At 39.1% G+C, this 24638-nt stretch overlaps 1 protein-coding gene and 1 long non-coding RNA gene across 2 annotated transcripts in view; both read right to left on the bottom strand.

Moving 5' to 3' along the window:
- The window catches only part of Lhfpl6 (LHFPL tetraspan subfamily member 6), a 228580-nt gene that overhangs the window by 136168 nt on the left and 67774 nt on the right, over positions 1 to 24638 (bottom strand). The gene's annotated exons all lie outside the window — the stretch shown is intronic.
- LOC144365166 (uncharacterized) lies at positions 8340 to 21078 on the bottom strand. The gene is made up of 2 exons (XR_013423427.1): positions 11060 to 21078; positions 8340 to 8483 (listed from the first exon to the last, which is right to left on the bottom strand). It is a non-coding gene; the product is annotated as an uncharacterized LOC144365166 (long non-coding RNA).

Here is a 24638-nt window from a genome sequence, read left to right as displayed (position 1 = left end):
GCGGATCAAAGACCTAAGAATTAGACCAGAAACCCTACACCTACTAGAAGAAAATATAGGCCCAACACTCGAATGTGTCAGCTTAGAAACTGACTTCTTCAACAAGACCCCTGAAGTGCAAGAAGTAAAATTAAAACCCAATAAATGGGAAGGTATCAAACTAAAAAGCTTCTTCACTTAACACACACACACATACAAAATAATGTCAATCAATAAGTGGGCAAAGGAGCTGAACAGGCACTACTCAAAAGAAGAAATATAAATGGTCAACAAATATATGAAAAAATATTCAGCATCTCTAGCAATGAGAAATACAAATTAAAACTACATTGAGATTTCATCTCATTCCAATCAGCATGGCAATTGTGAAGAATAAAAGTAACAGTAAATATTGGTGAGAATATGAGGGAATAGGGATACTCATACATTGTTTGGTGGGACTGCAAACTGGTGCAACCACTCTGAAAAGCAGTATGGAGATTCCTTAAAAAACTAGGAATGGAACCACCATATGACCGAGCTATTCCAACACCTTGGTATATACCCAAAGGATTTAAAATTAGCATACTACTGTGACATGGCCACGTTAATGTTTGTGGCAGCATAATTCACCATAACCAAGCTATAAAGCCAACCTAGGTGCCTTTCAACAGATGAAGTAGATAAAGAAAATGTGGTATATATACACAATGGAGTATTACTCAGCTATAAACAAGAATGACTTCGTGGCATTTGCTGGCAAATGAATGGAACTAGAGTCTAACATGCTAAACAAAATAAGCCAGGCCCTAAAAGCCAAAGGTAGAATGTTATCTCTGATATGAAGAAGCTAATCCAAAATAAGAGGGCAGTAGACAAAAAATAGACGAAGAAAGGTCATTTGGAGTAGACAAAGGGGAATGAAGAGAACGAAGGGGGAAATGGGATAAAGAAAGATAGTAGGATAAATCTGGCATAACTTCACTATGTACATATATGACTACACCATAGTGAATATCACTATCGTGTACATTCACAAGACACTAATTTTAAAAAACAAACTACAAATAAATAGCGGAAAGATCAGTAGAGTAAAAGGAGGGAGTAGGGAAGGGGAAATACTAGGGATTGGATTAGAGCAAAATGTATCCCATGCCTTTTAAATTATGTCAAAATGAATCCTACTGTGACGTATAATTAAAAAGAACACACACACATACGTAATACATGCATGCAATTACAATTATACCTCCCAAATGCAAAAGGTATCAGGTGTCTGAATGCCAAAGAGAGTGATATCCTTCCCGGACAAAACAGACAGGGTAACTCCTCAGCAGAGAGCTATAGAAAAGAGCACACAACTTCAGAAGTAGCCAGACCAAAAATAGTCTCCCTGGGAAGGCAGGCGATCTATCATTTAGTGAAAAGGCTAATTACATCCCGTTTTAGAAAACGTTTGCTCTACCATTGAAATCCAGGGGGCGCTCCTGCCCAAGACATCTCCAATGACCGGCTTGGGATAAAGAGCTATCATTACTTTCCACAAAACTCTGGGTGTATCTCAGTTGCCAGAGGAGATGACCACAGCATTGGCAGCCTCTCTGATGTGCAGGCTGCAGGTGGCTCCATGAAACCCCTGCACTAAAATCATAACACTCTGAAATCCCAAAGGCAGACGACTATCCCAAATCTAACTGCTGGCTGTAAATTGTGGAGCCAGAAAAATAAAATGGAACTATTACCTTCAGCAGGGAGTATGGATTCGGCGATGGAGTGCTTTGCTCTTCATCTGGAGCAAGTAAACTACTTTCAAAATCCACTAATGGGCTTCAAGCCAAACCCCCACTTACTGCAGTCTCCACGAGAGGCAGATGGGGACATAATGTCAGGTTTTATGGTAATGCTGAGCAAAAGAGAAGAGAAAATCAGGTAATCACAAAACTACAAGGGCTTTCATTACTGGCCCTGACTTTGAACACTATGAGAGAAAGGTCAAGGTGAAAGAGTTATGAAAGAGCTGATTTTATTCTCTGTACAGAGTTTCCAATTTGACTGTCTTCGTCATGACGGGGGAGGGGGTGGGGAAATGAAGAGAGAATGCAGAATGCTCCTATTTACAGAAACTCTACCAAATTTCCAGTAGGAACTTCATGTCATCCCGGGTGCCGTTCTCATGCTAGGAACATGCAAGAAACAGACTCATTAGAACAAAATGAGCATTTTTTTTTTTTAAATAAGCGCTTGGCTAAAATATACTAGCACAATTCGCTTCTCATAAGCAGAATTTTCTCTTCTGACTTTGTACAGCCACAGGAAAAATTAATTTGTGACTAATGAATTTGTAGTATTTGAATAGGCATCAATCAGCAAGAAGCTCTCCCGCTTTGACTTTATATTTAATCTCCTGAGATTATGACAGCAATCCCAAAGGGGGGGCGGGGAGGCACACGTAGCTGTTTAACTTAGGGCTTCTTTTCTCCCATCCCTTTAGAGTGTTGAGAGTGCCAGAGATGACGCTAATAGCATTATCTGATTTGATTTGAGTGGCAATCTTTTCAATTTAATATCTCGGATGTCAGTTTCTCTGTCATGTTGCCAAGTTTAATTCCCACTTCTACCGCGATTAATACTCTAATGAAGACACTGATTTCAGTGCTAGTACACACTTGGAAAGCTCCGCTCTTCTCAGCTATAACTGCAGGCTCTGCAGACAACTATGCTGAATCCACCCCGCCCCGGAGTCCCTATCAGTTATGAGATGAAAAATCACTGAGTGTTTCCATGTCACTCTAAACCTGTCTCACTGCCTGACATATTTAACATCTTGCCTTCACTTTACTTTTGGGTGACTCTTTCCAAACCAATCCACAAACACTTTTCTGGTTCTAGAGGAACTTCCGGAGGACAAACAGCTTTCCCAAGATCAGAGTTATCCCATAACCCAACTCAGAATCAGCTGGCAATCTGTTTCCTGGTCAGCTGCTCCATTAAGGTAAAGCATCCTCTCTGTGAAGGCTGAGCTAAACTTAGCTACCTTTCAGTAATTTGCTTCTTTCCTATGTACATATGAAACAGGGAGTGTCAAGATGGTTTTTAATTCTAGAAAGCCATGTTCATCATTTTACCCGGAAATTTGTTCATTTCAAAGGTTAAAATTATGGAGGAAAAAAAAATCAGTAGAGAATACAAGTCTGAAAAACTAGAGGCTGCAACCGTGGTTCGGAAGTCTGCTCTTAAAGCTTACAACATTTACACTGAGGAAAGATATACAAGCCCTCAGATACCTAATTTAATGAAAGTAAGAGAAAAGTACTGTCAGCTCTTTGTGCTAAAAATTCAAGGGTAAAGGATGTAGGGAGCAAATGTCCAGTTCTACACCCCTGGGTACCACCAGCTGCACAGTTCCTTTTGGACCCCCCTCCCCCCATAACACCCCAGCAACTACAAAAACTTCCCCTGGTAATACTGTGAGGCTCTCTTTCCCCAAAACTTCTCAACTTCACAATAAGTACTAATAGCACCAATTAATCTCTTCCCTACACTCCAGGCAGGACAATGAGCTGTTTTCCTCTTACTGACCTGTTAAAAGTCAGGGTGATTATTTCCTTACAGCAATGATCATAGTTTGTCCTCTTGGGTTTTGCAGGAATGAATACGAACCTAGCCTTCATCCGTCTGTACCTGGATCAAATAGCATCCGTGAGCTGGAGTCCTTCCTGGGTCCTCTGCTCCTTTGGTGATCCCTCTAGTGGGCTCATCCCTCAACCACCCTAGACACACCTTTTCTGTAACCACAGTCCCGCTTCCAAAGGAACCCCACTCAGTGGCCCTACCTACCATCTTTTGGGAAGGATGTGGACCTGGTCTAGACTGTCTGAAGTAAAGGCTCCATTTTAGGATACTATCTGGGGTTCTGATGACTTAATACAGGCCTGGAGCTTCAGGTCACTAACTTAGTGATGCAAGAAGGGTACCTCCCTGAGAAAGGGGTTGGCACAGAGATAACAAGGAGACCCATAAATAGTGACTTGCTGGAGCTCCTGGGCCTGGCAGGCCCCGAGTCAGTTCTTCTCTGATCTCTATTGACATGAGTTGAGAGATCCTGTTTTGAGTCAGTTCTTCTCTGATCTCTATTGACATGAGTTGAGAGATCCTGTTTTGATCCAGGCACTTTCATTTGGGTTTCTGTCACTGCTGAATGATCACAGCTGGTACAACTGCACACGTCTCTGACAGAACACTCTGACTCTGACTCTTCAAAGATGCTGCCTTTCTCGGGATGCTACCAGAGTTTCCCCAGAAATACAAACGAGTTCATTCTTCCTTTCCAAACTCCACTTTCCAGTTTGGTCCTTTTACTTTCCAAAGAGCCACTTTCTCTCTGCCTTGACCCCTCCAGGACCTCAGTGCATTTCCCAAAACTCTTTTTCATTTCCCTTTTCAAGTAAAAATCCTTTTGCATCTTTCAGTGCTTTTCTCCAAACAAGTCTCGATCTTTACTCTACCTCCCACCAGCACTTCTGCGTCTCCTGAACTCATTATTGGGCACCTGAAGATAGATGAAAGGAAGCATTGTTCCCTCAATTTAAATTATAAATTTCTTTAGAACTCATGAATCACGAATGTCTCAAACCTTGTAAAATGTATGTTTCTCTTTTTTAATAACTGTAAAAACTTCTATACCTCTTTTCACACTTTTAACATTTATTTGGAAATCTCGAAATAAATAATCTGACCCAAACCAAGTTCAATATTCAACATAAAAACAAATATGCATTATTAAGAAATGTGGACGGTTTGGATAAGAAATGTGGACGGTCTGCCCTCAGACCAGTGGTTCTCAAACCTGAGCATGTATCAGAATCACCCAGAAAGCTCAGGAAAATGCAGATTGCTAGGCTCTACCCTGAACATGGCTTTTCAATAGGTCTGGAGTGGCCTGAGAATGGGAATTTCAAAAACATTCCCAAGTGATGCTGAGGGTCCCTGACCTGAAGGCGTATCCTTTCTCCCCTCTGCCCTATTTTTGAGGGAAGTATCTTCTCAAAAGGATCTTGTTTTGAGGTCCAGATCCAGAATTTCATTTCCCGCTGTCTGCAATCATAAGAAATTATGACCTGAGGCAACAGCTCAAGGTTCTGAGTACGAACAAACTCTGCAGTCAGACCAAGGAAGTTCCCTTCCCAGGCCTCCTGGGGTTGGCTGTCCTTGACTGGGCTCCAGGCGTAGCTCAGCAGCAGAGCTCTTGCCTAGCATGAACAAGGCCCTGAGTCTGAGCCTCTGCACCACAAAAAAAGTAAAAATAAAAAAAAATTTTTTAAAAGCTTGAATTTCTTAATGCATAGCATGAAGCAGTAATAGAACTTCCTTTATATATAAGGGTTAAAAGTGAAGTCCTTCTCATAAAGCCTGGTGCATGACGAGTGCTCATTCGATTCTGAATATTACTACTACTGTCACTATTATTGCTGTCAGAAAAAGGAAGTTGAGGGATGGGATTGTGGCTCAGTGGTACAGCGCTTGCCTCACACACATAAGGCCCTGGGTTAGATCCTCAGCACCACATAAAAATAAATAAATAGAAATAAAGATATTGTGTCCATCTGCAACTAAAAAAATAATTTAAAAAATTTAAAAAAGAGAAAAAAAGTTGATGTTTGAAGCAGGACTAGTCTTCTCATTCTCAGTCCAGGTTCTTTTAACTCGGTCACAATATTTTTTATGTGAATATGTATATACCTTTCATTATAGTAACAGACTCTAAGTTATCCTTTCTCGTGTTATTCTATTTTGCTATTAGAATGTTTGAAATTATCTTCCTTTGAACAGCCCAGAATTATGTCCTTAGACCATAAAATATAATTTGTAGTCTCCCTAATTCAATTAAAATTCAACTTTTAGAAAGTCTATGCATTAAAAGAAATGTGACACTGTGCCTAAAATCGCCCTCTTTTTCTCCCCTAACAATTAACAATTTTCTTACAAAGTATACTAAGGCTTCCCAGAGGATCCTTCTTTGGATTTTCAACCTTCTTGCCACCATGAAGGATGGTTGTTTGTGGCATTTCATTAGGGAGAAAGAAAAGGTTCATTGTTTTCTGCTCTCCTTCCACTTACTCCGTGAGCACAGACCTGAACCCTTGCTCTTGCTGTGGTCATGAAGTTCCTCAAGAGGCATCAACCACGTGTTCCAAAGCTTGACAAGGGACTGCCTCAGAGTGAGTCCGGGCAGGGAAGCATGATGCTAAGGAAAACAGGAGCCAAGAGTCAAGCAATTAACATTTTTTTCATTCTTCACCATAATTAGCCAGATCAAAGGGGACCCTGGCTCACCGATTTCATCAGGCCCACATGACACTCTTAGAACAGCTAGCAAACAGTCCAGTGGGCCTGAAGAACAACTGATTGTTGACAGGAAGAACTCATTTTCTGGTAAACCACTCTCCTATGCATCCTTTACCAGTTATTCCCACTCTCAAGAGCTACCCGGGGACAAGCCCTGGGACTTACATGGCTCCCATTTACTGAGTGTTCCCTGTGTGTGTGGCAGACTGTTCAACTCCTCAACCCATCCTTGTGGAGTGGGCATTGAGGCTCAAGGTTGTCACCTGACCAATGCCTAGCTGCTAGGAAGTGGCAGCAATGGAACTCAGATTTTTCAAACTGACAGTGATTTGAACATGTTCCTGAATACAAAAGAAATATATCCGAGTTGCTTTTTAACGATGCACATTTTGATCCCAGCAGGTCTGGGGTAAAGTTGGGAGACAGGATCTTTAACAAAGCTCCAAGCAATTCTTATTTTTATTCAGGTTTGATAAACCACTTCCAAATACTAAGAGACCATCTGTGAAACTTTACTCCCAACATATTACAAACAGAAATTCCATTGCACAGGAGTTTTAAAGAATTCCTGATATGACCATCTCTTCTAGTCTTTTTTTTTAAATTGAGAGACTTAGAATAATAAATGCATTGTCTATCACAGTCCACACATGAGTCCTCTGCCCAGAACCTGAGAAATTCCTAGCTGCATTTAATACAAGATCCAGAATCCCTCCAATGGCCTAACAAGAGCTATGTTATCTGGCCTACTCTGACCTCTTTGATACAACACTCCCTGATTCATTCTCCAGACACACTGCCTCCCTGCCATTCCACAAGCACTCTAGAAATTCCCACCTTTATGTCTTATTGGTTTATTCCCTCTGCCTACACTATTTGCTCTGGCTCATCCACCTGGCCAACTTCCTCACCTCCTATCTGCTCAAACCTCCATGCAATGAGGACTATCATGACCATCTTATTTACCAATGTATCCATCCCACACTACCACTTCTAATCCCCTTTTCCTTCTGCCACTTTTTCTTTTTTTTCCCATAATATAGTCACCTTCTTAATATATCACACAATTTACTTATTATGCTTATTATTTATCATGTACTTTTTTCCACTTCCAAGTAAGCTCTATGAGGTTAGGGATCCTTGTCTGTTTGTCTGTTGGTGTATCTCAAGCATCTAACGACAGTGCTTGGTATACAGCAGGTGACATATGTATGTCGAGTTAATGAATATAACCACAACAGAATTTTATACAATGATTAGCCTTACTATGTTAAGGAAGGTTATCAATGTATCTGATATTGCCCACCTGATTCTATTCTAACTTATGTAAGTGTTGGCTGCAACCCACTAATTGGTAACCCACAGTTTGTAATGCAGACACATAATTAATGTTCTGTCCCCATTTTGTCAGTAACTTGCTGGGTGCCTATTTGGGTCACCGGATCAATTTCCCACAAGGTGCTCTTTGGCCAAACATGAAAAGCTTCTTCCAAAAATCCTTGGGCAGGCTAACAATTATATGTGATTAGAGACCATGTGAAAATAAGAAAAAAATAAAGTGATGAAATTGGAAGTTCGGGCATATAATTCCTTGGCAAAATCATAGCTTTGGTGATGCATGACAAAGTAATAAAAATATGAGTGTAGTGGGGCAGCACATCAGTTAGTCACCACAAGGACTGCTAGCATGCCTCAAATTACATTAATTTAGTGATTGTAGAGAATAAGGTTTTAAAGCATATAATTTAGTCACCATGCTTTGTGGATTTTCCTTTCAAAGCTCTTAAGAACAAGAAGAATTGGGTTTATTTCAAATGAAAAATTACAGATGAATAAGATCAGTAGATCCAATATTATCTCCAATAACCAAATATTTGTAGATATATCTGATAAAATTTGATTTTATATCTTCTTTAATCTTAGCTTGGGTTCACACTGAGAATTTACACAATAGGCATTTTCTCATTTTCCTAATTGACTGGGGCTGCCATAACAAAGTACCATACACTAGACAGTTTAAAGAACAAAAATTTATTTTCTCATAATTCTGGAGGTTACATGTTCAAGGTCAAAATGTTGGCAAGGTTGGTTTCTTCTGAGCCTCTCTCCTTGGCCTATACATGGCCACCTTCTCCCTGTGTCTTCACAGGGTCTTCCTTCTGGAACAACAGTCATAGTACATTAGGGGTCAGCCCAATGACTTCATTTTAACTTAATCACCTCTTCAAAGACTATATCCAAACACATTCCCAATATAAAGTACTGGGATCTAGGGCTTCAACATATGAATTGTTTTGGAGGGGAAGAACATAATAAAGCCCATAATGCCCACATCACCCACAAAATGCCAAAAGCTAAAGAAAAATACATAATTTCATATGCAATGTACATGAGCTTTCTGAAATAAACAGAAATGAACTGGCTAGTAAGTGAACTAATTAACTACAAATAAAATTTCTAGTTAGTTCTCATCAAATAGAGAGGAAAAAGAACTTTTATTTTTTTTTGTTTCCTCTATTTTTTTATTAGTTGCTCAAGACAATACAATGATCTTGACATATATTTGATTCAAATAGGGTATGAATTCTCATTTTTCCACATGTACAGATTGCAAAATAAATAATTTTTTTTTAAAAAGAACTTATATTTTCCTCAAAGGTCAGGCTTCTTTCCTAGATCTTTCATGCTAGATTAGTTTATATCAACATGTCTTTTTCTCCTAAACATTCTTTTCTGTGCACTGGTGCAAATTAAAAAGAGAAAGGAAGGGTGGATTCACCAACCAAGGAAGGAGGAAATAGAAGTCACATGAATAGTTTAAACATTGATGATATCAACCTCAAAACATCCTAGGAGTCACTGCTATTTCCACATTCCAAATAGTAGGATCTTAGTAGAATGCAGTTGCCAGTGGAATTTCAGTGGATATGACTGGTGTCAGGCTTCTGTCAAGACCTTCACTGAGACCTACTGTGTGCAAGGAATTGCGCAAGACCCTAGAGGAGACTTAGAAACTACTGAAATAAGTGAGGACTATTTTATGTGGTGAGTGAACTAAGAATTTTAGTGGAAATATGAGTACTATCTAAAAAACTGGGAGGGGGGGGGGCTTCCAGGCAGAAGAGGATTCAATTTATTCTCAAAGGCTCCAGAATGTCAAGTTTCATCAATTGGTTAAAATGCCAAGAGGCTGATTTTGGATAAAAGATGGATGACCTTTCCAACAGAACTATCCAATAACAGCAGGATAGTGAGTTCCCTCATGTTGAATGTGTTTAACATTGTTTGAGGGTCTCGTGGAGGGATTCATGTGTCAGGTGGAGATGATTCCTTGGCTTCTTCCGAAGCTAAGAATCTTCCAGTAGGCCTAAACCTTCTATAGGTTTCCAGTGATGGAACAGAAGACAATACCTACATTAATGCGTCATCTAAATTATATTTTGTCTTCAGTACCACAAAAAAATTATCTATGCAAGGATGGCTTATTAGTCAGCTTTATATCATTTTAACCAAAATACCTGATAAGAGCAACTTAAAGAAAGAAAAGTTTATTTTGGCTCATGATTCTTGAAGTTTGGTCAGCCGATTTCATTGCTCTAGGCCCAAGGTGAGGCAGGACACCAGGGTAGAAGGACATGGTGAAGAAGCACTGCTCCATTCATGGGGCTAGGAAGCAGAGAAAGGAGGAGGGGATACAGGGAAGTTGTACCTTTCCAGGGCATGCCCCCAGTGATCCATCTTATCCTGCCATATCCCCAACTGCCTATTCAAACTAGGATGAACTGATTAGGTTACAGCTCTCACAATCCTATCATTTCATCTCCAAATAGTCCTATGTAAACACAGGTGCATTTGGGGTGCACCTCAAATCCAAGACATAACAGGTGGATTTCCTTACTATCATAGAGATATTATCAATGGTTTCTTATTAGTCATTACACAGAATCTATGAAATATTTCTCTCTGCATCCCCTACCATTTATCTCAGACATTTCCATTCAAAACTGACCTCTTTGTCAGGCCAGTGATCAAGCATCAACTAAGTTCTTTTTTTTTTTTTTTTTAAACAGACAAAATAACTGCAAGTACACTGCCCCAGGAAAAAAGACATAAAATCACATAACTTTATGCTCTACCATGATGGAATTGTGTTTGTCACCTTTTTGTCACTATGACAAAATACCTGAGAGAAACAATTTATAAGAAGGCTAGATTTATTTTGGCTGATGGTTTCAGAGGTTTCAGCCCACAGGGGGTTAGTCTTGTTGCATTAGATCTGGGGTGGCACATTCCATCACGGCAGGAGCAAGTGGCAGAAAAGACTTTTACCTCATGGTGTCCAGGAAGCAGAGAGAGAGAGAGAGACACAGAGAGAAAGGGACCAGGGGTCCCAGTATGCCCTCTCTTCAATGGCATGACCTCAAATGACAACTTCCTTCCACTAGCACCCCTAGTCCTAAAGGTTCCACCATGACCCAGGGGTGCCACAGCCTGGGAGATTAAGACTTTCATACATGGGCCTCTGGGGGGCAAGTCAATGGAAACTCTAGCAGTAATTTTTGTACATTATCTTTCTCACAATAACAACTCTTAGGGAATAACGTGATGATTTCCGATATTCAGTACTTGCTTTTGTGGACTTCCTATTCTATGATCCACAGTGCAGTTAATAGTTATGATTAGGAAAGAAAAAAAAAAAGTAAGAGGCTGCCACAAAATATATCTGAATGAGGACCTGCAGTCGCAGCTCTCGATAAGTTTGCCAAGTTCTTCAGGAGGGGTGAGGGTTGGAATCGTGTCCAGCTGCGAATATCATGATCAACTGTGAGAGAGGACCTGAAGAACCTCAGAACAGCAGTAGGGACACTGACTACAAGAGAGTAAACATTTGTCAAAGTTAAGTTCCATCTGATTTCACACTCTGCTGAGCAGTAGAAAACCAAATTACCTAATTTTCTACCCAGCCAGGTTACGATGATGATCCACAGTGAGAAACACTTGACACTCAAGTCATTTATTTCATTTCATTTTATTTTTTTGCTTGTCACCCTTAAATTAATCAGGGCCACTTCCGTTCGGTAGCTTAATCAACAGAGCTCCATCATTCTGTCAGGTCCTTAAGAAGGAAGGGTGAGGAAGAAGACCAGGGTGGGGGAGGGCTGGGTGGCAGAGAGGGGAGGAGGTGGAACAGGGAGGAAGAGAGAGAGGGAAAGGTGTGGAAAAATAATGTGAGATCTCACATATAATCTTAAGCTGAGGCAGCCGTGTAATTATAAAGCTAGCTTTTCTTTCACTTGACAGCACAAGAAAAGGAGGTGAAGAGAAGCTTTTAAATGAAACATGACATTCCCTTATTAAAGTCTGATTTAGATTTTAAATGGCTTAGTGCTTTGCATCTACTTCCACGCTCCAGGCTAGGCAAGAAGTAGATGTTTAATGGAAACAGAAACCACAATATATATATATTTTTGAACTGTGGACATGCATGTGTCTAAACAATTTCTTTATAAACATTCTTGTGCTTATAAAAGCTTTTCGCGTTATCCAAGCAATAGCTGGCCATCTTTTGGTAAACATAAATATATTCCAGCATACTGGGAAAAAAATGCATGGTATGCCTTTTGTTTAAAAATTACATGAGACATAATGTGCGCAATGCATTAAGAATTTATTGCTGTTTTTTGCTTCAGTTCCTCTCTGTTGGGGGTAGACCACAGAAACTGCACGTCCTTACAAGCAGTGCTCTGTGGCCCACATTAAATCGGACCTGTGCATGCTGGGACCCGTAGACCCCAATCAGGAGGGCAGCTGCAATACATTTCCTGTGCAGTCAGAGGTCTAACAAGTTGCAGGTTTGATCTTCCATTTCACAGCAAAAGGTGACATACCTGCTTCTTCTGTCCACCTCACACCTACTTCAACATCCAGACATTTACCCCCCATGTGGAAGGTAAATGACCCAAATTGCTGCAGTTTGTATCTGCAAGTGAAACATCATCAATGATATTCATAATAGTGGCAAATATTTCTTGAGGATTTGCATATTGAAAAAGTATATTTTTCTCACATTATCTGTGTATCAGGAGGATATTAGTAACTGTGTTACAGAAAAGAAAACTGAGCTCAGAGAGGTTATGCAATTTGCAAGTAAATGGAAGATCCAAGACCCCAGCCCAGGTCTCTGATTTCAAAACATTTCCTCCCACCTCTCTCCCTCTCTTCCTTTTCCCCTCTTCTTCCTTGTCTTTCTTTTTAACAGCTTTATTGAGATATAATTTACACACAAAAAGCTGAAGTATACCATTTTATAAATTTTAATGTACAGATAATAGTAAGAACACCCTCAAAATTAAAATAATAAATACATCCATGGCCTCATCAAGTTTCCTTGTGATCCTTCACAATTCTTCCCTCTCCCCTTTCCAGACTTCTCCGTCCCAGGTAACTGTTAACTTTCTTTCACTATGGATTAGCTTGAATTTTCAAGAATTTTATATAAATGGAATCATCCAGCATATATGTTTTTATCTAGCTTTTTTCATTCAGCATAATTATTTTAAAATTCATCCTTGTATCATCAATTCATTCTTTCTTGTTGCAGAGTAATATTCTAGTGCATATAGTTATACTACAAATTGTTCACCCATTTGTCTACTGATGATATTTGCATTGCTTCCATCTTGGGCTATTACAACATTAATGAACATTCATACACAAGACTTCATAAGAATATATACTTTCATTTCTTTTTGGTAAATATCCACAGGTGGAATGGCTGGGTAGTTTGGTGCTATAGTTTAGATCTGGAGTGTCCCTAAAAGATCCATAGGTTAAAGGCTTGGTCCCCAGCTTGTGACACTCTTGGGAGGTAATAGAATCTTTCAGAGATGAGGCCCAGTTGATAGGAAGTTAGATCATCAGGGCACGCCCTTAGAGACATTGAGACCCTGGCCTCTTTCTGACTTTTTGCTGGCCAGCCATGAGGCGAGCAGTTCTGTTCCACCACATACTCTTCCCCATGATGTGCTGGCTCACTATAGTCCCAAAGCAAGAGGGCCAACTGATCATGGACTACAACCTTAGCCAAAATATACCTCTCTTTTAAAAAATGTTATTATCTCAGTTATTTTATTACAAAAACAAAAAACTGTCTAGCACAACTGGTATGGACATGTATGACCTTTTAAAGAAGCTGTCAAACTGCTTTCCAAAGTAGCTGTAACATTTTACATTGCCACCAGCAGAACTTGAAAGTTCCAATTCATCCCCATCCTCATTTACACTGAGTATGGTTAATAAGTCTTTGTGTTAGTTTTTCATCATTGTGACCACAATATCAAACAGCAACAACAACAAAAAAACTACAAAGAGAAAAAGGTTATCTCAGTTCATGATTTCAGAGGTTCAGTCTATAATCAGCCAATTCCATTGCTCTGTGCCAAGGTAAGGCAGACATCATGGTGGGAAGGCCTGGCAGAGGAGTGCTACTTCAATCATGGCAAACAGGAAGCAGAGAGAGAGAGAGAGAGAGAGAGAGAGAGAGAGAGAGAGACGGGGTAGGAGACACAGGGAAGAAAAACACAGGAGTTTTGGAAGGACACCTCATTGCTAACCATATCAGACTTTTTAACTAGTCATTCTACCAGGTGCTCAATGGTATCTCATTGTGGTTTTAATTTACATATCCCTAAAGAAAAATCAGGTTGAACATCGTATCATGTGATAATCTGACATCCACATATTTGTTCAAACATTCTGCCCACTTTTTAATTGTTCTCTTATTATCAAGTTATGAGTGTTTTAAAACAATTTGGATGAAAAGCTATTTAGCAGATAAGGGATAAGAAAATAGATTTATGATTCTTTTCTTTTATGAATCATGCTTTTAATGTTGATCTAAGAAATCTTAGCCTAACACAAGGTCATAAATATTTCCTTCCTCTGTTTTATTCCAGAAGTTTTATATTCTGGAATTTTACATTTAGGAACATAATATATTTGGCATTAGTTTGGTATATGGTGCAAAGCATGGAAAAAAATGGCATGTGCATATATTATAATTTGATTATTTTTCATTTCACAATTTCATATTTGACTATCTTTTTTATTTCAAGACTTTCTTATATTCTAGTATTAGCAATGCTTTTTCTTTAAGAATACCAAGATGATCAATAAAGAAAGGATTCTAAAGAAAAGACGGTTAGATGGTATAACTAGATAATATTAAAATCACAACTTATAAGAAATAGAATAGGCTCTAAGACACGTACTCAAGGTGCTCAATGAGAATCCTGAAGAGGGTTGCCTTCTATTCAACTGCCCATGGGCAGATGGTACCAACGAAGGCTAATAATAAATATGCAATGTTCTGGAGTCCGCTACGATCAAGGCATCTCAACAGACACTCACAGGAAATTGAAGACAGCATCATCCACCGAAGGCAGAGTTAAGTCTGTAGAATGCTATAAATGACCCATGCTGAGTGGTGCTGGCTTCTAAGTAACATTCTTCAATTTTTTTTTTTTTACCCCATTTCTCATTATAAAACTATTTTCACATGAAACTATTTTCCAGAAGTCACTATGGCCCTGGGACAAACTGTGGAGATATCTGTCCTCATTGCTGTGTCCCTCCCCAGGGAGAAGTCACGAGAAAGGGCAAGACCAGAACCTGAGTCCTCCTTCTGCTTTCAGCATTGGGAGCTGGGGCTGGCACGTGCCTGAGAAACTGTATTTTACATAGGTCTAAAATCACTGGTCTATAACCTAAATTCTCTTCCAAAACCCTATGTTAGTCAACAGGTCAGAATGCATCTGTCCAGAGAAAGAATATACATGCAAATGGAGAAGGTAGAAAGCTAGGGGTCATAGAAATTAATTAAAAGGATGTATTCTTTACAGAAATGGGCAATTTGGCTTCCTGATTGGTAAGTAAAACAAAACAAAAACATTTGGAGGAAAAACTGCAATTTAAACCTCAAATTAAATTACTGGATCTGGTATTTTTAATTATCATTTTAAATATCTTCTAATAAAGTACTTCCAATATACAAAAGGTCATGGGTTAATATAGTCAATACTTTGAATCCACTTCCCAAATTGTCAAATCTTAACATTTTGTGCCAAATCTGTTTGTTTATTTATTATTATTATTATTATTATTATTATTATTATTATTATTATTATTATTTTGGTGGTACTGGGGATCAAATCCAGGGCCTGCACATCCTAGGCAAAGGCTCTACCACAGAGCTACCTCCCCCAAATCTGTTAATTTCTGAGAGTAATATATTATTATACATGTACTCACTTTTGATTAAAAATTTACAAATGAGGACGAACTATAAGGCCTGACAAATAGACTGAGCATACTTCATCTTTGGCGGACATCCATAACCAAGCATGGCACTCTGTTTCTAACAATTTATTAAAATTGCCTCCAAAAGAAAAACAGAAAAGAAGTACTTTTGCCATCTCTAATGAATACATAAGAGCCATAAACAAAGGAGTCAACTAAAGTCAAGGGGAAACAGTTGGGCTTTTCAGCCCAATTAGCTTGACTTTTTGAACAAAGAATGCTTTAGAGTATACTATTCAACAACGACAGAAATTTTGCTTTATGAAAAATGAATAACTTCAGGTTAACCTAGTTTCTTTCTTTCTTTACAAAACTTAATTTTTCTTTTTTTAATTAAGCAAAGTTTAGGAAGATAACAAAAACTATTTTTTCCCCTCTGAATTTTAGTAAAAATTTTACAATCAATTACCAAGTTAAGATCATGTTTAACTTTTCTCTAGATCAAGAGTTACCCTGAAGAGGTATTTGCTGTGCATGTTTCTGTACGTGGTGCTACTGAGCATGATTTTGCCTGTGTTAGGAATCTACCCTTGTGGAATATGGGGCAGAGCTCTCCTTGAGAAATGCTTCTCCACAGTAGCAATGACATGGGGTCCCTTCCTACACTTTCTACTGTAACTTTCTATCATTCTTTAATGTTTTCCATAACTTTCTGGAGATCAGATTTCTCATCCATCCCAGTCTATGCCTCTGCCTCCTCTGAATATTTCCTTTTCCTGACAAGTGGTTCCTAGGTCTCCCTGGGACCACATACTAATTAATACCTATTGTTTTCTGTTCCAGAGTGCAATGGCTCATTAAAATGCCTTTTTATTTGCAGATCTTATAAGCAGAAAGATCATATCAAGTCTTGTCTATGGTTTCTTTCGGATCCTCATCTTCTCCATCATGCTTCAGCCTGTCTTCATGTTCTTTCTTATCTCACCCTAACTCTACACATCCATGTGGAATCTGGTTCCTTGACCAAAAACCAAGTGATGCCTTTCATTTCTTCTTTTCAGAGTACAGAAAGCATGTAAGAAATAAAAATCAAGTGTCTCTGTCATCAGTTACAAAGTGACCGAGCCAGCCCTATCCTCATTTCATATTTTACTCCATTGCAGTTGTTTTGGAAAATATTCATATCTTCGGATCACTCTTCAATCCCCAAAACGGAGCACATTGATGTGGCCCGGCATGTGCGGAATCTGGCAGAATACAGATGGGGATCCAGGCACTCCCTCTGCCAGTTTGGTTCCAAGGACCATCCCCAGCCCTGGGAGGGACAGGATGGCAGGCCGGGTTAGAAAGTTCCACCCAATAACAAGCTATTCTGTTCTGCCTTTCATTTCTCTGCTATTGGCCATAGAAAGACCATCTTCATTGAGACTTATGACCCAGATGCTCTGTGTTCCCAAAGAAAAAAAATCCCACCATTCACAGGCTGTATACCTTTACCTTTCCTTATCCTCTATGCCCCATTCTGTGCAAATGTCAAAGTGTATTTTCTGAATAACAGTGAATAATCTAACAGTGGTTTTTACAGGGTTCATCCATGTGAGGAGAATCATTTTACATCAAATCATTTAACCCTCAATTGAAAGAATGGTTTCAACTTCCTAAGAAGGGGACTGCCCTTCTTTTAGAATTCCATGGGATTCTGACCTTAAACTATTATTTTTTTATCCTAAGAGTAAAGGTTTCCTTTCTGATACTCCCAAGGTTGTGAATCCTCTAAATTTAGTCTCGCTTCTGACATGCGTTTCTATCCTTCATCTCCCAGTGTTTTTCTTGATTGAATCTCTTTCTCAAAATATATTCTGAAAATTGTAAGGGAAAAATGTATACAAACATAAAATGCTCTGAAAGCAAAGAAATAAGTATACAATCTCTCTAGGGTGCTCAGAAAGGTAGGCCATGGAGAAATGTCAAAATAAGGAAAGTAAACTGTACTTTGTTGGGGACCTATTATGATCCAGGTACCGTAGTAGGAGCTTGACATGTTACTGTATTTATTCTTCATAAGAGTTCTATAAATTAGGCATTACTTCTTTGACAGGTTGGTAACTAAACTTCAAAAAGATAAGTTTCACTGTTACATCTTCTAAGCCAAGATCCAAAGCCAGGCCTTTATGACCCCACAACATATATAGGACCCTCATTAGTTTGCATAATGCCTTTCCACTTATTGAGTATGTATTCTGCCATGCTTACTGTACCAGAATTTTGTTGGATAAATGGTACATACAACTTAGCCTCTCCTGTTAGCAGCTTACGTATGAATATATTCCATTTCTTCCAAGACAGAGTCAAATAATGATTTAAAAAAATTGAGGTTGAGGGTCACAAAAAGAAAAAAGAACATAACAATATTTTAGGAGAGTTAGACCTTGATGGAGATACATAAATGGGAAATCTCATGGAGAAGGACTAACTAAAGCCAGTCTTAATGGAGCTTAAGATTTCTATTTGCACTCACCTTGTCTGTGTATTTTCGTCACAGGCTCTTCAATGTTATACTGGGGTATCCTGTAATACCAATTCTAGCTCAATCTTATTGTAAAAAAGATGAGAATTCTCAAGCCCAAACATAAAGCAATATAATTTAGTTTACTCAGTTAAAGAGGATCAAACTTGAGATTCTGGACTTGCCCCTTGTTGAATTTTATGTGTCTTCCACTATACTACAGTGCCAAAGCATACTCAACAGACATTCGTGCATTTATTCTTCAACCAATATTCAGTCCCAAGTGTATTCCAGAGACTGACAGAAGCTGAGGAAATAATAGGGAATATGCCAGGTGTAATCTTCACTCAACAGAACTTATAATTTGGATGTGGATTCCCCAACCCCAATAAAACCAACAAAGCCATAGACTAGAGCTACAGAACAGTTATTCCTCCCTCATGAAGTTCAAGAGATAATTAGTTATCTGTGAATCTTAGCTTCTTCTCATATAAATGTTCCCTTATGACCCATTCAGTTTCATAACTATAGTCTATGCCAAAGGGAGGACAGAAAAAAATCCTTTAGATCAGTGGTTCTCAAACTTGAGCACCCATTAGAATCACCTGGGAGATTTGTTAAAACACAAATTACTGGACTCTACCCAGTTTGTGATACATTAGATCAGAAATGGTGCCTGAGAATTTGCAATTCCACTAAGCTCCCAGGTGATGCTGCTGGTGCTGCTGGTGGTCTGGGGACCACACTCTGAGAAGCACCGGGTTAGATCAACCTCAAAATGAGCAGCCTCGTACACAAGAAACCTAGGACAGAATGGACGTGTTCATATCATCTCTTCCACGGTGAGAAGAATTTTCACTGTGACTTTACGTATGAGGAAGTGGAACCAAAGGAAAGGTCCAATAGCTTGCCCAGGAAGAACTGTGTCAAATGGCTCTTGGCTTGTCAAAATGAAAGCTAGGAGGTTAGATTTTCCCAAGCAAAACTAAAAGGTGTCACAGAGAATAAGACTTAGATCTTTATGCAGTCATCAAGGAATGACACTCTCTTTGCCACTCTGAGAACCAGTTTTTTTTTAAAGGGATAAATTCATCCTGAACCCACTCTTTCCAACAAGATTCTTGAAATCCATAATCTTCATAACCACTTCTGCACATTAAAAAAAAAAAAAGCCTGAATGATGGAGTCTAAGAGGATTTGAGAATGTGCGAGACCCACATTCTGCTCTCATTTTAGTCACTGATGATTTAATCTGTCCAAATTAAAGTAACTGAGCTCACTCCCTTCCTACATGAAACAAATAGAGGTGACTTCCAAAGCCCCTTCAAGTCCCAGCATTTTACAAGTCCTTCTTATTTCTCGGGTTGTGAATAGATTAGACTGGTGAGGGCGTAGAGGGAAACCACAAGTGACCAAGCTCTAAGTGCGAGGGTCTCTTCTGAAAGCACAGAACAAAAGCCCTGTCCCCTCTCTGCATCTGAGGCTCAGTCTATTCTCTGGAAGTCCAGTTAGTCTAAACACCGAACTGATAAAAGGAAGGTGCTTTGGCATCCATACGGGTCCCTTGGCATCATGTTTGTACCTGTGCTGATTATAGATGATCATTCTCGTCCAGTTACAAAGAACCATGATCATCTAAGCAAGAACATCACGCTGCATGCAAAAGCAAGATTTCACCAAAGAAACGGGAGCCACGCACCTGCCTGTGTAGTTTGCTAATTATCCAACCAGTGTCAACCAATGGCTGCCAAACGATGGGAGCAGGGGAAAGGCACCTTGTCACTCTCTGTAGAGCTCCAAAAACAGGGGCAGGGAAGGGGCAGCAAAAGTGCCAAATTCAACATTTACTTAGAAAAAGAATATACTCCCAAAGCTGAAAAAGCCAATGAGAACATACGGATTGACGTAAACTCAAACTCCAGCCAGAAGCCAAAAGAATGAGAGTGAAGAGCGAAAGGACAAGGGACTCCCATCCCCCAGGTGATGTCACATATTAGAAAACAAGCTCCGAGAATGTGTTAGACGAACATGTGAGTTTTCTAGGAACTTGCAGGAGTAGATCAAATCAATAAATAACTACCAACTCAGAGCCTACACCTTCCTCTTAGGACCCCCTGAGCCCCTCTGTTGAACGGTGTTGATTTGATCCTGATCACACCTGAATCCCCTATAAATTGAGTGGCTGCACCTGTGACAGCTCTGCCCACTTCACCTGGCAAAGAATCTTATGCTGTTTTATATTTCGTGGAATTGCTGACAAAGTCCTGTCCCTGCCTGCTGGCTGCACTCACAAAGCAATCCAGGCTGGAGAGGCATGGACGTCGCCTTCAAGGAGAGGGGCACCCCCACACTCCTGCCTCTTCTGCAGGTCTGCCACTTTTCCATCAAGGGTCGAGGGTTTTTCTCTTCAGGAAGGAAAAATAAAAGCCCGAGGCACACGAAGCTATAAATCAGTGGCAGGAAACAAGGTCATGCATTTTACAGCGTATGATCCAAACACATGCTGTGCCAAATTGGCCTTTAGTCACTTGAATTGACATAAAATGTGCCGGGGTTGACACTTTATTTTACCATTTGCCCTTTTTGCAAGATAAAGGCTGTCCCTTTTCCCCTTCCAGGGGACTTCTCTCTGGTTTAACAGCTTAGTAAATGCTTGCCTTTGTTTGATAACCATTTTAAGGTATTGTTTTAAATCATCATTCTCCCTTTCTAATTTATCTCTGTCAGACAGCAAAGCAGCGCCAGCTATCTGGCAGAGGCAGGTGATTAACTGGCTCACTGATTGCCCCTGTATTAACATTAACAGGGTCTCCCCAGCCACCATGTTACAGAAGTGGTAAAGAGGGAAGAGAGAGAAGGAACACAAGTTAAAGAAATTACTTTAAAAAAAAAAAAGGTTTACTCATTAAAGAGGAAGGCCAATAATAAAAAATATTTGCTTTCATTAAAAAAAAAAAAAAAGCAACTATGGGAAAACAATTTAGCCAGAGAGGGCAAAAACAGAGCATAACCTGTGTCATGTTTCCAATAAATTTGTTCCTCTAAAGTTACATAATGACAGTATATTCTTCTGTATATTCATGGTATGCAACACAACTTCATTAATTAAATTTCACCCAAGGAATTTTCAAAGTGCTTTTGAATTCCAGCATATCCTAGAAGGCTCAAGACTATGAAGGCTAATTATGGGTTCCAGTTGTCTAATTCTTCTGAATAGTCTCTTGCTGGATTCCTGCAAGTTTTACATTTTGTATCTGGGCTATAAAGCTCTTGAGCAGCAGCAACCACAACAAAATATCTAACAGCTATGCCACACTTTCAATAGCCTCTAGGAAATGAATGCAAAATATGTGTGTCCTGGCAAAGACTTTGTGCCCCTGAAATGAAGTAATTTATTTGTAGGCCATCCTGCCTTCTGCCATGCCAGCTTTCAAATACCAGACAGTATATGACTTATCATGGAACGCCACTCAAGCACCTAGTGGTAAGCCTGAGCAGCCCCTGTCTTGACTTTGCTGGCATGGGGTAACAAACCCCTAGAGAGCCGCATCTGCCATGCAGGAGATTATAATAATTGATCTCTATATGTTTCTCATTTTCAGGTAAAAGATAATTCACGAGCATGCAGGATGTCCCATAAATCCCATAGGCGTTGAGGGTCCTTAAACACAGCCAGTTCATAACAAGAGCGACAAGGATGACGAGATGATAATTAACAGATGGATGAATATATAATGCAGGAATCGAATCAACAGGAACTAAAAGAAGACTCCTCCAAGCAAAGACATTGAAGTGTTAGATGACCTTGGCCAAGCACTAGACCTCTGTAAGCCTCAATTAGCCAAATAGTAAAATTAAATAAAACCAAAAACCTTGATGAAAATTAGATGTTGAATTTAATTTATTCTGATGAGCTTGCCCGAGTAATTTACAGTCCCAAAGACAATAGTCAAAACACAAAGCAAGCATCAAACAAGCCCACACAGGAGGGAGTCTTATCAATGCAGCGGTCCAACATATTACAGAAATCATCTTACATCAGCCTGTGAGGCATTCTATTAATTTAAAGCACAGGCCTTGATAATCACTTAAATCTTTCATGTTGAAATAGAGTGTGCTTTGTAGTTCGAGAAGAACCATGTGATCTCTCCATGTGATCCAAAGACAATACCTTTTCTAGAAATTGTGTTCAAGGAAAAGGCTTGCCAAATGCTCCAAAGGTTCCAAAGAAAAATACTGTAGACTGTAGGGGGTAATGAGAACTTTTACACTTCTAAATTATATAATTAGCTCCTGAGTGCCCAAGACAATTTAGAATGTAATTTGCTAATTGGAAAGGAAACAAGTAATGAAGTCCAAAGAGCATAAATGAAGATACCACTTGTAAAGCCAGGGAATAGTTCATAGTACGGGGGCGGAGGGGGAACCAATTCCTATGTACTCATTTAATTTTCAATGCTTTTGATTTTCAAGGGGATCAAATGAAGAACGACATTTTTGCTCTGGTTTTTCAAACACATATAGGACACTTGGCTTTCTTCATTTTATCCAAAAATCTGGAATAACCTTAAGTAATCAAGAGATCGTCTTTTATCATTCTTATCTATACTGAAGACCCCAATTATGTGTCTCTGGCCCAGATATTCTTCCCGCCCTCTAGATCCAAATATTTGCCCAACTTCTCTCAACTTCTTAAAAATCCCTAGAAGTTATCCTTGTTCTCTCCACACTTAGCCCCTTTATATGTCCCCAACTGTCTGGATCAGTTTTAGTTTGTGCTTGTCATTCTGGGATAATTCTAAATATCTTCCTTTCACTTTCACAATGGTCCACATGGGAAGGATACATTATGTGGTCACCACATGCACATTTCCCACCCACTCAGTTCCACTCCCCCTAATCAGGAAGATTTGTGTCATCAACTCTAGCTCCAACTGTTGAAATAATCTATTGACTGGCATCCAGTCTACACAACAGCTTTTCCTTCCTCCAAAGCATCCATTCACTCCAGCAGAGCTTTCTAAAGTGAAAAATCTTATTAGGCCACCTCCTGCCTTTGATGGCTTCCCCTGTATCAGGATAAAGCTTAAACTTCTAAAGTAGTGAAGTTCACAATTCTCCATGATTTTACTTCCCTCAGTAAATCTCTCATTGCATGTTTGTTGAATTCAACTGGTTAATAATTTTACAAAACTTGGAGTTGGTTTTCCCAGATCCCAGGAAGTATTGAAATGCCAATAATTTAGGTGTCAAAACACTTCCATTCTGGTATAAGACAATAGATTCAAGATGTTTGGCTACTGTCCCCAGTTGGTTGTGTTTTGAAAAACTACATGCAAATATGTCACACTTTTAAACAACTTACATTTTTAAAATCAACTTATTATCTTGAATATACCAAAGAAGATTTCTATTAGAAACAGTGTCATAGAAAATCCCAAGTAGTGAAAGATTCTCCTATAATGCATATTTTGCCTTTGTTAACTTCACATCTTCAAAAATTTTCCAAATCTTTTCCAAGCCTTTCTAATAGTTCACATTGAACCAACCCACACGGAATCTCAGGGTTGGAAACATTTCTTCAGACCATACCTATATGATATTTGAATACCTGTATTCAAATTTCTCAGCATGGGAAGACATTAGAATCACCCAGAGAGCTTTTAAAAACTACAGATGCTCAGGCAGCCCACCAGTGGTTTCAGGAATCAACAACAAAGGTGTTTGCTGATGACAATGATGAGTAGTATCCAGTCTGTGACAGAGCCCCCGAAACACAAACAAATCTGCAAAACCAAAGCTTATCTGTTGTTAAAATGAGAATTAATAAACCAGATGTTAAGCAAAGCAACTATCTGGAAAGTCAGAACCCATGTATGAGATAAACTTTAAAACATATAAATAAGCACACTGGAATCCATTTATTATAATCTTTCTTCATACTGTCCAAGAATTTTACATAATCCTCAAAGTGTGACTACATATATGAAGCGCATAGCAAAGCTAAGTATATTATCAACTTGTACATATAAAAAGCTGTTAAGAGAAAACTGGATCTAGAGTTCAAACCAGCATTCCATCATGATCATGTAAGTTTCATGTGGTGCATATAGCTGACATATTACATTGCTAATGATACAATTCTCTAAGACACAGTTCATCAATAAATCCATGAATCATATACTACCAATATGACACTTTACTTTTGAGCCAAGATATACAGCTAAGAAACCTAGATTGCGGGCAAGAGTGCATTCCCAGTGCCTTATTGTCCCAGCAACATTCCTATTGTCTTTAGGGCTAAGAATTAAGATAAAAATAATTAACTCTTTAAGAGCTCAAAAATGTAAAATAGGATTATCCGTAAGTACCTAGAAAGCAAGGTTTCTCAAAAGCATTTTCTTCTCATCAAAAAGTGAAAACAACTATCCTAAACCTCAACACTCCTGGAGACCAATTCACTTCTTAAAATAAAGCAAACACATAAGACAGCTCTTCTTTATGTCAGTTT

This window comes from Ictidomys tridecemlineatus, chromosome 6 (assembly GCF_052094955.1).
Source record: "Ictidomys tridecemlineatus isolate mIctTri1 chromosome 6, mIctTri1.hap1, whole genome shotgun sequence".
In the NCBI taxonomy this organism is placed as follows: domain Eukaryota; kingdom Metazoa; phylum Chordata; class Mammalia; order Rodentia; family Sciuridae; genus Ictidomys; species Ictidomys tridecemlineatus.
Note: the sequence above shows the minus strand (reverse complement) of the source record. Positions and strands in the feature narration are given on the sequence as shown.